The sequence below is a fragment of the Triticum aestivum genome, chromosome 7A (genome assembly GCF_018294505.1).
Source record: "Triticum aestivum cultivar Chinese Spring chromosome 7A, IWGSC CS RefSeq v2.1, whole genome shotgun sequence".
NCBI lineage: Eukaryota > Viridiplantae > Streptophyta > Magnoliopsida > Poales > Poaceae > Triticum > Triticum aestivum.
The window spans coordinates 266,703,041-266,717,659 of record NC_057812.1 but is presented as its reverse complement, the minus strand read 5'-3'; positions in this window follow the sequence as shown (position 1 = coordinate 266,717,659).

Here is a 14,619-nt window from a genome sequence, read left to right as displayed (position 1 = left end):
GGCACATACAAATTTGCTTAGAACAGCAAAAGAATACCGTATATAGGTGGATATAGTGGACTCATGTGGCAAAACTGGTTTAAAGGCTTTTGGATGCACAAGTAGTGATCATACTTAGTGCAAAATGAAGGCTAGCAAAAAGATTGAGAAGCGACCAACCAAGAAACGGATAATCTCATAAGCGAGCATTAAGCATAATTAACACTGAATAATGCACCACAAGTAGGATATAATTTCATTGCATAACTATTGACTTTCGTGCTTGCATAGGGAATCACAAACCTTAACACCAATATTCTTACCAAAGCATAATTACTCATCAACATGACTCACATATCATATCTCAAAACTATTACTAATAATCAAGTTTATTTTGTCCAATGATCTTCATGAAAGTTTTTATTATATCCTTCTTGGATATCTATCACTTTGGGACTAATTTTCATGTGTTGCTTTTGATAAGCTCAAACAAATATAAGTGAAGATCATGAGCATAATATTTCTTTCTCTCAAATTAATTTAAGTGAAGCAAGAGAGAATTTCTTGAAAATTTTAATAACTCTCAAATAAATATAAGTGAAGCAAGAGAGCATTTCTTCAAAAATACTAAAGCACACCGTGCTCAAAAAGATATAAGTGAAGCACTAGAGCAAGTCCATACCTCATAAAAATTTAAGTGAAGCATATAGAGCAATTCTAACAAGTCATGACATAATTTTGGCTCTCTCAAATAGGTGTGTCCAGCAAGGAATCAAGACTTAAAACACAAAATAAAACAAGCAAATACTCATATCATACAAGACGCTCCAAGCAAAACACATAGTATGTGACGAATAAAAATATAGCTTCGAGTAAAATACCGATTGTCGTTAGAAGAAAGAGGGGATGCCACTCGGGAGTATCCCCAAGCTTAGTCGCTTGCTCTCTTTTGGATAATAGCTTGGGATGCCGGGGCATCCCCAAGCTTAGGCTCTTCTTACTCCTTATTCCTTCATCCATCGTAAGATAACCCAAAACTTGAAAACTTCAATCACACCAAACTCAACAAAAGTCTTTGTGAGATCCGTTAGTATAAGAAAACAAATCACTAACATAAGCATTGTAGTAAACCAATTCATATTTTGTTCTTGCATTATATCTACTGTATTCCAACTTTTCTATGGCAAAAACTGATCAAAGAAAACCATAGAGCCATCAAAACAAGCACACAACGCAAAGAAAAAAGAATATGTCAAAAACAGAATAGTCTGTAGCAATCTGGATAATTCAAATACTTCTGTAACTCCAAAAACTCTGAAAAATTAGGAAGAACTGGGTAATTTGTATATTAACAAAAAGATTGGGTATTTTATCGCTCTCTGGTTAAAAATTAAAATTATTTTTGCAAGCGCAAAAGTTTCTGTTTTTTCAGCAAGATCAAACAACTATCACCCAAGAAGATCCTAAAGGCTTTACTTGGCACAAACACTAAATTAAATACAAAAAACACAATCATAACAGTAGCATAATTGTGCAAACACTCAAGAATAGAAAGCAAAAAGCAAAAATAAATTTTATTCATTGGGTTGCCTCCCAACAAGCGCTATAGTTTTACGCCCTTAGCTAGGCATAAAGCAAGGATCTAAGTTTTGTCATCTTTGTTTCGAGATCCATAAGATGCCCTCATGATTGATTCATATGGTGGCCTAATTCTTGTTCTACGGAAGTGTTCCATACCCCTTCCTCAAAGGAAATTGGAACTTAATATTGCCTTCTTTCATATCAATCATGACACCAATAGTGTGTAAAAACAGTTTACCAAGAATAATTGGACAAGACGGATTGCAATCAATATCAAGAATAATAAAATCTATGGGCACATAATTCCTATTTGCAAGAATAAGAACATCATTAATTCTTCCCATAGGATTTTTAATAGTAGAATCCGCCAAGTGCAAGTTTAAAGAACATTCTTCAATATCGGTAAGACCAAGCACATCACATAAAGATTTCGGAATTGTAGAAACACTAGCACCCAAGTCACACAAAGCAAAACACTCATAATTTTTAATCTTGACTTTGATAGTAGGTTCCCATTCATCATGCAATTGTCTAGGAGTTGAAACTTCTAATTCCAACTTTTCTTCTAAAGCTTTCATCATAGCATCAACAATATGTTTAGTAAAAGCTTTATTTTGTTCATAAGCATGGGGTGAATTTATCATGGATTGCAATAAATAAATACAATCAATCAAAGAGAAACTATCATAATTAAAGTCTTTGTAATCCAAAAGAGTGGGCACATCACTAGTTAAAGTTTTGACCTCTTCAAAACCACTTTTATCAAATTTCTCAACAAGATTTTCACCCTTCGAATTATCGAGACGCCTTCTATCTAAAGTTGACTCTTCTCCAGTCCCGTTTTCATCAATCTTAACTTTACTAAACAAGGAGTCAATAGAAGAAACACCAATCATTTTAAGATCTTCATTTTTATCTTCTAACAAGATCGGTTTAGCGGCCATTTGATTTACTATGGTAGCTTGTGCATTGGATATTTTCCTAGCAAACTTTCGGCAAAAACATACTTAGATTGGAGATTGCAAACTTCTCTACTAATATCATCAAGTTGTTTTGTTATAGCATAAAGCACAACGGAGTGCTCCTTAAGTTCTTCAGTAAAATACTTATTATGCTCAAATTGTGTAGTCATATATTCCTTAGTACTTTTCTCAATTTCAAGCAAAATATTTGGGTAAGGAACATCATAATATTTTCTTTGAGGCATCATGACTACGCAAACAAGAACACACGCAAAAACAGATCCGGCAAGAAAACGGCAAATGAAAAAGAAGGGCGAATAAAACGGCATTTTTTGTGAAGTGGGGGAGAGGAAAACGAGAGGCAAACGGAAAATAATGTAAATTATGAGGAGATGAGATTTGTGATTAGGAACCTGGTATATGTTGAAGATCCTCCCCAACAACGGCGCTAGAAATTCCTTTTGATGGCGGCTTGAAGCTACGTCGGAATTTCCCCAAAGAGGAAGGGATGATGCAGCATAGCAGCGGTAGGTATTTCCCTTAGATATGAAACTAGGGTTATCGAACCAGTAGGAGAACCAAGCAACACAACGTAAATAACACCTGCACACAAATAACAACTACTCACAACCCGACGTGTAAAAGGGGTTGTCAATCCCTTTCGGGTAGTGGCGCTCCAAGATGGGCAAACAGACGTGAATAAAATAGTAGTAAATTGATAGATCGAACGCCAAATAAAATAAATAAGAATAAAACACAGCAAGATATTTTTTTGTATTTTTAGTTTAATAGATCTGGAAATAAAAGCAAAGAAAAAGTAGATTGCAAAGGCAAATAATATGATAAAGAGACCCAGGGGCCGTAGGTTTCACTAGTGGCTTCTCTCAAGAAAAATAGCAAACGGTGGGTAAACAAATTACTGTCTGGCAATTAATAGAGCTTCAAATAATCATGACGATATCCAGGCAATGATCATTATATAGGCATCACGTCCAAGATTAGTAGACCGACTCATGCCTGCATCTACTACTATTACTCCACACATCGACTGTTATCCAGCATGCATCTAGTGTATTAAGTTCATGGAGAAACAGAGTAATGCAATAAGAATGATGACATGATGTAAACACGATCTATCTATGTAGAGATAGACCCCATCGTTTTATCCTTAGTAGCAACGATACATACGTGTCGGTTCCTCTTCTATCACTGGGATCAAGCACTGTAAGATTGAACCCACTACAAAGCACCTCTTCCCATTGCAAGAAAAATAGATCAAGTTGGCCAAACAAAACCCAAATATCTGAGAATAAATACGAGGCTATAAGCAATCATGCATATAAGAGATCAAAGAAGATTCAAATAACTTTCATGGATATAAAAAGATAGATCTTATCATGAACTCAAAGTTCATCGGATCCCAACAAACACACCGCAAAAAGAGTTACATCATATGGATCTCCAAGAGACCATTGTATTGAGAATCAAACGAGAGAGAGGAAGCCATCTAGCTACTAACTATGGACCCAAAGGTCTACAAAGAACTACTCACGCATCATCGAAGAGGCGCCAATGGAAGTGGTGAACCCCTCTGTGATGGTGTCTAGATTGGATCTGGTGGTTCTGGACTCTACGGCGGCTGGAATTGATTTTCGTCGACTCCCCTAGGGCTTCTGGAATATTGGGGTCTTTATAGAGAAAAGAAGTAGTCCGGGGGGCACCCGAGGTGGGCACAACCCACTAGGGCGCGCCTGGGCCTCCTAGCGCCCTGGTGGGTTGTGCTCCCCTCGGAGCACCCCCATGAGCTGCCTTGGCCCATTGGGTGTCTTCTGGTCCATAAAAAATCTCCGTAAAGTTCTATTGCATTTGGACTCTGTTTGATATTGATTTCCTGCAATGTAAAAAAACATGCGAAAAACAGCAGCTGGCACTTGACACTATGTCAATAGGTTAGTACCAAAAAATGATATAAAATGACTATAAAACATCCAAGATTGATAATATAATAGCATGGAACAATCAAAAAATATAGATATGTTGGATATGTATCGTCGACCCAGCTCCGCCCAATTGGGGAATGTGAGGTATTGAGGGTTTTTTCTCATGGACAACAATGTAACTAATTTATTGAGATGTTCTCTCATTTCTTACCCCAGTTCATCTGCCTCCTTTAATCACCCGACCGAAAATAACTGTGAATTCATTTTTATTCGAGTTGGTTTGAGGTTTTTCTTTCGTTCATAGAGTGTACAGTGCACGGACACATCGGGACTTTGCAGCCTCGGCCAGGCATCCGTGGAGTTCCATCTCACCGTACCAGATGACTTCACGATGTGCACGGTATGTTCAATCTCACCCAACATCAGTTCGCATGGCCTACTTTCCTGAACATAAACTATATATTGCTACATTTGGATAAAAGGTGCCACATGCAACATATACGTCAAAGGGGATTTTCCCTCTTCTTTCTATATTAGGAAAATTAATGGTGTATTGTTCCTTCAATTACTCTCATATTTCCATGACATCATGGTTACACTATATGTTTAATTATAGATTTTTGTCCTTTGATTTCAACTACCATACTGTTCTTTCAATTTCGCCCATATTTGCATGTTACCATATTCTTCAACAATACTACCATTTTCTGCAGCATGTTCCTTGCTATGCAACATCATCTGTATTAGGCAATCTTGCCCTTTACATAAGTCAAGACTGTAGGGATGTCATACTGAACACAACCATGGATTTACAATTGTTGCTTCTGTAAGACTTGATGAACATGATCACTCCTATTTTGCCACGGGCCTTTGGACAGAAATTTCTAAGTTTTATGTACTAAAAGTGGCACTAAAATTGCATTACACATAAAAGAGCCTGGTCATGAGATATATGATAACTTCCCCGACGATATCATCCGTCCAGACTTTGTTCGAAGTAAGTGTTCTTTACAAGTATCTGCATGTTGACTTACCCACCAATATCAAAGGAATTGTGTAGTATTTAAGCAACCAATTGTTATTCCATTTTCATACTCTATTCCTACCTACTAACTTTTAGTTACCAATACCTTTTCTTTTGCCTTGTTTTAACTAAATATTCCCTCTACTCCCACTTCTATCAGAAAGCGCCGCTGACGAGGAGACTCCGGAGGTGGAGAATGAGGCTGCCAATAAGCGGAGGCGGGTTGAGCAAGAACCGCAAGCGACTCCAGCAGGCCTAGACTTCATCAGCAGCCTCCCCGATGATATGTTTATAGTCATCACCTCCCTCCTCCCAATCAAATATGGGGTACAGACAACCGTCCTTTCCCGGCGTTGGCGCCCCCTATGGCACTCCACCCCTCTCGACCTCATCGACGCCCATGAGCTCAGCCATGGCTATCGCAAAAACTTGGATGTGTTGTCCCAGATCCTCAGCAGTCACCGTGGCCCAATCAAAGGCCTTAGCACGGGCAAGTTCCGTTCCAATGGCAAGGACCGAGCCAAGCTTGACGAGTGGTTCTGATTCCCCGCCCTAGATCAGCTCAAGGAGCTCAGTTTTAATGATGGACATATGCGCTCATTGCCAACATTTGTGCTCTGCTTCGCGCCCATGCTGTGCCTCACCAAGTTCATGAACTGCCATCCCCCTTAATGACGCGCCCGCTCTTTTTCTACCACGACTGAAGCACCTCGAGCTAATCGCCATCTGCATCCCAAAGGATGACATGGAGCGCCTGCTCCATGGCTGTATTGCACTCGAGTACCTTCGTCTTCAGGCGATCAATGGGTTGATTAGCTTCCACATCACCTCCATGACTCTTCGGACTATTTATGTGTGTTGCTGGTGCTGCAACAAGAGATCACAAAAAGGTGTACCACAATATGGTCATTGAGGACACACCTTCACTTGAGAGATTACTTAGTTGATCAAGAAGGTCCAACAAGAATCAATGTCATTTATGCGCCGAAATTGACAATGGTGGGCTACCCGCCCGTCAAAAACTCTGAACTTGTTATTGGATCCACACCCGTTTAGGTACAATAGTCACCTTCTACCTCTCCCTCTTGAAATTAACATTATTTCTAATTTTGAAGATGTATGTTCGTCTGTCATCCAGAAAATGGTTCCGACAAGCTTGACCCCGAATCTGCGCACAGTGAAGGTCTGGGCACTATAATCTAGCGGCTCCAACCTGGACCAAGTTGTCAATTTCCTGAGATGCTTTCCGTGCCTGGAGAAGCTATACATCAAGGTGATGTTCCTTTCCTGTTAAATGTTAACCATAAGGGAGTTTAATTTTGGCACCTCTTCCCAAGTTTACAATGACAATGTACTACGATTTCTGAAGGAATTTTGGACGATTTCAGTACATACATGTTCCCCCCCCCCATATTGGTTGCTTGATTCATATGGTTACAATCCATAAGCATTTCCCCTTTGGATTCATCTGTACTAGTTTTCTTAGGGAATTTTTCATCCACCCCAACCTCTTGTGAAGAAGGCTACATTTTTCTATATTGTAATCAAATGCCCATGTTAATCATGTCAGATTGAAGATGGCACGTTAGTGTATTTTACAAATCCTGCAAACCAAATAGGCCAGTAGTAGTGTCCAAAACTACATGTAGGCACTAACACGTTTTCTTATTTTGCAGATAAGATTAGGCCCGGTGGTGGATAATGTGATACAGTATAACAATCACATCGAATGCCTAGATCTGCATCTGTCAGAAATTACTTTGAACTCCTATCGAGGGACCTTACCGGAGATTATATTCACCTGGTTCTTTATTGTTAGAGCAAGGGTGCTGAAGATAATAAGGTTTGCCCTAGATTTATTTCACAAAAATTAATGGTTTATTGATTAGCGTCGGCGGTTGCATCGGAATGGAAAACGCTCCGAAAAAGCTGAATTTCATTTTGGAACTTTGGATGATAAAGTAATCGGAAGTCATCGTGTCAACCCCATACATGACTTGTCAGTGGTTGATCCCTTTGCGGAAATGATGAGGTTTCAAAACCAGCCTTACTAGTGGTAATATTAGTTTGAACCTCTCTTATATCCACGTTCAGCTGATCAACGCGGGCGTTTGCAGCTGAATGAGCTAAATTTCATTTCTAATATCAATTTGAACCTTGTAATCTTCGAATTTGAGCCATATAACTCTGGAATTTGAACCTTGCAATATTTGGGGCTTTTGTGGTACAATCGTTGAAATGACATCGTATGAGACTCGTATATTGGTAGTACTATTTTGAACTTAATATGCAATGGACTTAGATTTTATTAACCATTCTTGAATGTGTTTCCCTTGTCGATCTCATAGCACACGATTTGTATAGCTAACTCGACTACGATCTTCGACATTATTGCACACAGTTGGTTTCTTGAACCATGTGCCATGTAGAGCGCAAAATTAATTATCGCACTCGAGTGTCCGTCATCACCCTTCTGTGTAACTTTGATCTCATCACCTGTGGGTAAACTTATGATCAAAGTCATTCCACACACTTTGTTTTTACAAAGCCTTTTGCCAATAAACACCCATGATTTTCCCCTCTTCTAGTCGACGCGTGGCCAAACTACCCGGGCGGGAAGCTTGCGCGGTTGCGCGGGAACAGGCTCACCAATGATACATTTGGCGCCTCTTCGAGCTCACGCGTGGTCAAATGAAACACGTGCGGGGTGCTCAAGCATGCACTGGAATCCTCCGCTATGAACGTTGTGATAAGACGTGACGATTACAGGCCGGCCAGCCCCCATTTATTACAACGACCATTTAACCCTTGTGTCTCTTCAACCTTTCGATCACGCCCCAGTATTGCAAGAAGCACACCCACCATAATCAAGTGGGAGTTAATCTTCCAGATAAGATAGTGATTGACAGAATTCTCTAGTCACCATCACCAAGTTAGTAGAACTTCGTGATGAACTATGATATGCAAGGGATAACGGAAACGATTCCCAAGCTCTTCATAATGCGGAAATTGACGAAGGTAGAAATCGAGAAAAACATCAAGTGTTGATGGTAGACAAGACCACTAGTTTCAAGAAAAGGGCAGAGGGAAGAAGGGGAACTTCAAGAAGAACAGCAAGCAAGTTACTGCTCAAGTGAAGAAGCCCAAGTCTGGTCCTAAGCCTGAGACTAAGTGTTTCTACTGCAAAGGGACTGGTCACTGGAAGCGGAACTACCCCAAGTGATTGGCAGATAAGAAGGATGGCAAAGTGAATATAAGTATATTTGATATACATGTTATTGATGTGTACTTTACTAGTGTTTATAGCAACCCCTCAGTATTTGATACTAGTTCAGTTGCTAAGATTAGTAACTCGAAACGGGAGTTGCAGAATAAACAGAGACTAGTTAAGGGTGAAGTGACGATGTGTGTTGGAAGTGGTTCCAAGATTGATATGATCATCATCGCACACTCCCTATACTTTCGGGATTAGTGTTGAACCTGAATAAGTGTTATTTGGTGTTTGCGTTGAGCATGAATATGATTTGATCATGTTTATTGTAATACGGTTATTCATTTAAGTAAGAGAATAAATTGTTGTTCTGTTTACATGAATAAAACCTTATATGGTTACACACCCAATGAAAATAGTTCGTTGGATCTCGATCGTAGTGATACACATAATCATAATATTGAAACCAAAAGATGCAAAATTAATAATGATAGTGCAACTTATTTGTGGCACTGCCGTTTAGGTCATATTGGTGTAAAGCGCATGAAGAAACTCCATGCTAATGGGTTTTTGGAATCACTTGATTATGAATCAGTTGATGCTTGCGAACCATGCCTCATGGGCAAGATGACTAAAACGCCGTTCTCCGGAACTATGGAGCGAGCAACTGACTTATTAGAAATAATACATACTGATGTATGAGATCCGATGAGTGTTAAGGCTCATGGCGGGTATCATTATTTTCTGACCTTCACAGATGATTTGAGCAGATATGGGTATATCTACTTAATGAAACACAAGTCTGAAATATTTGAAAAGTTCAAAGAATTTCGGAGTGAAGTGGAGAATCATCGTAACAAGAAAATAAAAGTTTCTATGATATGATCGCAAAGGTAAAATATTTGAGTTACGAGTCTGGCCTTCAGTTAAAACAATGTGAAATAGTTTCACTACTCACGCCACCTGGAACACCACAACATAATGGTGTGTCCGAACATCATAACCGTACTTTATTAGATATGGTGTGATCTATGATGTCTCTTACCGATCTACCACTATCGTTTTGGGGTTATGCATTAAAGACAGCTGCATTCACGTTTAAAAGGGCACCATCTAAGTCCGTTGAGACGACACAATCTGAACTGTGGTTTGGCAAGAAACCAAAGTTGTCGTTTCTTAAAGTTTGGGATTGTGATGCTTATATGAAAAAGTTTCATCCTGATAAGCTCAAACCCAAATCGGAGAAATATGTCTTCATAGGATACCCAAAGGAGTATTGGGTACACCTTCTATCACAGATCCGAAGGCAATACATTCGTTGCTAAGAATGGATCCTTTCTAGAGAAGGAGTTTCTCTTGAAAGAAGTGAGTGGGGGGAAAGTAGAACTTGATAAGGTAATTGTACCTTCTCCCTTATTGAAAAGTAGTTCATCACAAGAAATCTGTTCCTGTGACTACTACACCAATTAGTGAGGAAGACTAATGATGATGATCATGTAACTTCAGATCAAGTTAATACCGAATCTCGTAGGTAAACCAGAGTGAGATTCGCACCAAAGTGGTACGGTAATCCTGTTCTGGAAGTCATGTTACTAGACCATGATGAACTTGCGAACTATGAGGAAGCGATGATGAGCCTAGATTCCGCGAAATGGCTTGAGGCCATGAAATCTGAGATGAGATCCATGTATGAGAACAAAGTATGGACTTTGATTGACTTGCCCAATGATCGGCGAGCCATTGAGATTAAATGGATCTTCAAGAGGAAGACGGACGCTGATAGTAGTGTTGCTATCTACAAAGCTAGAATTGTCACAAAAAGGTTTTCGACAAGTTCAAGGTGTTGACTATGATGAGAGTTTCTCACTCGTATCTATGCTTAAGTCTGTCCGAATCATGTTAGCAATTGCCGCATTTTATGAAATCCAGCAAATGGATGTCAAAACTGCATTCCTGAATGGATTTCTGGAAGAAGAGTTGTATATGATGCAGCCGGAAGGTTTTGTCGATCCAAAAGGAGCTAACAAAGTGTGCAAGCTCCAGCGATCCATTTATGGACTGGTGCAAGCCTCTCAGAGTTGGAATAAACGCTTTGATAGTATGATCAAAGCATATAGTTTTATACAGACTTGCGGTGAAGCCTGTATTTACAAGAAAGTGAGTGGGAGCACTACAACATTTCTGATAAGTATATGTGAATGACATATTGTTGATCGGAAATAATGTAGAATTATTCTGCAAAGCATAAAGGAGTGTTTTTAAAGAAGTTTTTCAAAGAAAGACCTCGGTGAAGCTGCTTACATATTAAGCATCAAAATCTATAGAGATAGATCAAGACGCTTGATAAGTTTTTTCAATGAGTACATACCTTGACAATATTTTTAAGTAGTTCAAAAATGGAACAGTCAAAGAAAGAGTTCTTGGCTGTGTTACAAGGTATGAAATTGAGTAAGACTCAAAGCCCGACCACGGCAGAAGATAGAAAGAGAATGAAAGTCATTCCCTATGCCTCAGCCATAGGTTCTATAAAGTATGCCATGATGTGTACTAGATCTATTGTATACCCTACACTGTGTTAAGCAAGGGAGTACAATAGTGATCTAAGAGTAGATCACTGGACATTGGTCAAAATTATCCTTAGTGGAATAAGGAAATATTTCTCGATTATGGAGGTGACAAAAGGTTCGTCGTAAAAAGTTACGTCGATGCAAGTTTTGACACAGATCTGGATGACTCTAAGTCTCGATCTAGATACATATTGAAAGTGGGAGCAATTAGCTAGAGTAGCTCCGTGCAGAGCATTGTAGACATAGAATTCACAAAATACTTACGGATCTGTATGTGACAGACCCGTTGACTAAAATTATCTCACAAGCAAAACATGATCACACCTTAGTACTCTTTGGGTGTTAATAACATAAATGATGTGAACTAGATTATTGACTCTAGTAAACCCTTTGGGTATAGGTCACATGACGATGTGAACTATGGGTGTTAATCACATGGTGATGTGAACTCTTAGTGTTGAATCACATGGCGATGTGAACTAGATTATTGATTCTAGTGCAAGTGGGAGACTGAAGAAAATATGCCCTAGAGGCAATAATAAAGTTATTATTTATTTCCTTATATCATGATAAATGTTTATTATTCATGCTAGAATTATATTAACCGGAAACATAATACATGTGTGAATACATAGACAAACAGAGTGTCACTAGTATGCCTCTACTTGACTAGCTCGTTAATCGAACATGGTTATGTTTCCTAACCATAAACAAAAGAGTTGTTATTTGATTAATGGGATCACATCATTAGGAGAATGCTGTGATTAACATGACCCATTCCATTAGCTTAGCACCCGATCGTTTAGTATGTTGCTATTGCTTTCTTCATGACTTATACATGTTCCTATGACTATGAGATTATGCAACTCTTGTTTGCCGGAGGAACACTTTGTGTGCTACCAAACGTCACAACATAACTGGGTGATTATAAAGGAGCTCTACAGGTGTCTCCAAAGGTACATGTTGGGTTGACGTATTTCGAGATTATGATTTGTCACTCCGATTGTCGGAGAGGTATCTCTGGGCCCTCTCGGTAATGCACATCACATAAGCCTTGCAAGCATTGCAACTAATGAGTTAGTTGTGAGATGATGTATTATGAAACGAGTAAAGAGACTTGCCGGTAACGAGATTGAACTAGGTATTAAGATACCGACGATCGAATCTCGGGCAAGTAACATACCGATGACAAAGGGAACAATGTATGTTGTTATGCGGTCTGACCGATAAAGATCTTCATAGAATATGTGGGAGCCAATATGAGCATCCAGGTTCCGCTATTGGTTATTGACTGGAGACGTGTCTCGTCATGTCTACATTGTTCTCGAACCCGTAGGGTCCGCACGCTTAAGGTTTCAATGACAGTTATATTATGAGTTTATGAGTTTTGATGTACCGAAGGAGTTCGGAGTCCCGGATGAGATCGGGGACATGACGAGGAGTCTCGAAATGGTCGAGACGTAAAGATCGATATATTGGACGACTATATTCGGACATCGGAAAGGTTCCGAGTGATTCGGGTATTTTTCGGAGTACCGGAGAGTTACGGGAATACGCATTGGGTCTTATTGGGCCATACAGGAAAGAAGAAAAAGGGCCTCAAGGGTGGCCGCACCCCTCCCCTTGGTCTGGTCCGAATTGGACTAGGGAAGGGGGGCGCCCCCTTCCTTCCTTCTCCTTTTCCCTTCCTCTTTTCCTATTCCATATGGGAGGTGGAATCCTACTAGGACTAGGGAGTCCTAGTAGGACTCCACACTTGGGGCGCCCCCTCCTAGGGCCGGCCTCCTCCTCCCTTGCTCCTTTATATACGGGGGCAAGGGGGCACCTCTAGACACAAGTTGATCCACGTGATCATATTCTTAGCCGTGTGCGGTGCCCCCTTCCACCATAGTCCTCGATAATATTGTAGTGGTGCTTAGGCGAAGCCCTGCGACGGTAGTACATCAAGATCGTCACCACGCCGTCGTGCTGACGAAACTCTTCCCCGACACTTTGCTGGATCGGAGTCCGGGGATCGTCATCGAGCTGAACGTGTGCTAAAACTCGGAGGTGCCGTAGTTTCGATGCTTGATCGGTCGGGCCGTGAAGACGTACGACTACATCAACCGCGTTGTGCTAACGCTTCCATTGTCGGTCTACAAGGATACGTAGATCACACTCTCCCCTCTCGTTGCTATGCATCACCATGATCTTGCGTGTGCGTAGGTTTTTTTTTTTTTGAAATTACTACGTTACCCAACATATAAGTGGAAGGAGGGAGTAAATATAGTATAGCATTTTATTATTAATTTAACATCCCCTGAAACATTTTCCACCTATATATATATATTATTTATTGGTAATACTTGATATTGCCTGATAAATTCTAAAACCCTTCTGGTGACCCCGAAACGCTTCCGGTTCATCTCGAAACTATTTCAAATATGAATGAAACTATTTCACAAATATTTCCTTGTTACCCTTGTTCTACTAATACTCATCAGATCATGATTACCTTAAGCTTGTGACCCTATAGGTTCAGTAAAACATAGACATGAACAAAATCCCTTTGTCCAGTGACCGATAACAGAACCATGGACGTCCATATCGATCCCTATGAGTACACAAATGACATTCAAGTGAACCTTAGGTTATCATGTGATGTTCCCTTTGCTTCATGATACTTTACAAAACTCGAGGTGAGATGTGTCGGTATCCTCTTGAGTTATACACATGCTCACTATACCGATCTCCTCGTTGCCGGTTTTGTTCTTCTTTCTCGTTGACGTGTTCCGACATCCCCGTGACATAGTCACCTGTGTCTAGACAGGCGATGATGGATGCCATCACACCGAGAGGGACCTAAGAATATCTCTCCATCATCGGAGGAGCAAATTCCACTCTCGAGCTATCTAGTCCCTTGTCAGACTTTCCGATGGACTTGCTAGTTGTCCTTATGATCACCGTGTTACAGATGACGTTTGAGCAGCCCCAAAGCTCATCGTATGGTAAGAAGTGACTACGATACTCTCATGGTCTAAGGAACTAAAAGACATGTTAACACTCCGTATTATAAAATTGACTTGTGACGATGTCATCTCAAAGTATAATAAACAAGTTTGGGTCGATTCAATATGATCGTTCTTATAACGTCATACTCTCCATGTTTTTTAGGACTATTGTTGCAATTAACGATATCCTAAGATCCGGAAAATATGATCACTAACAACACTTGAGCCAGTCTTAGAGGCGAGACTAGGAATTTTATTTTATCATTTATTGTTCTACACGTGCATATTAGTTTTCCACTAAATTTAATATTCCAGGAACATAGCAGCTATAGCATGGAATATAAACTCTTAATGAACATGGAAAT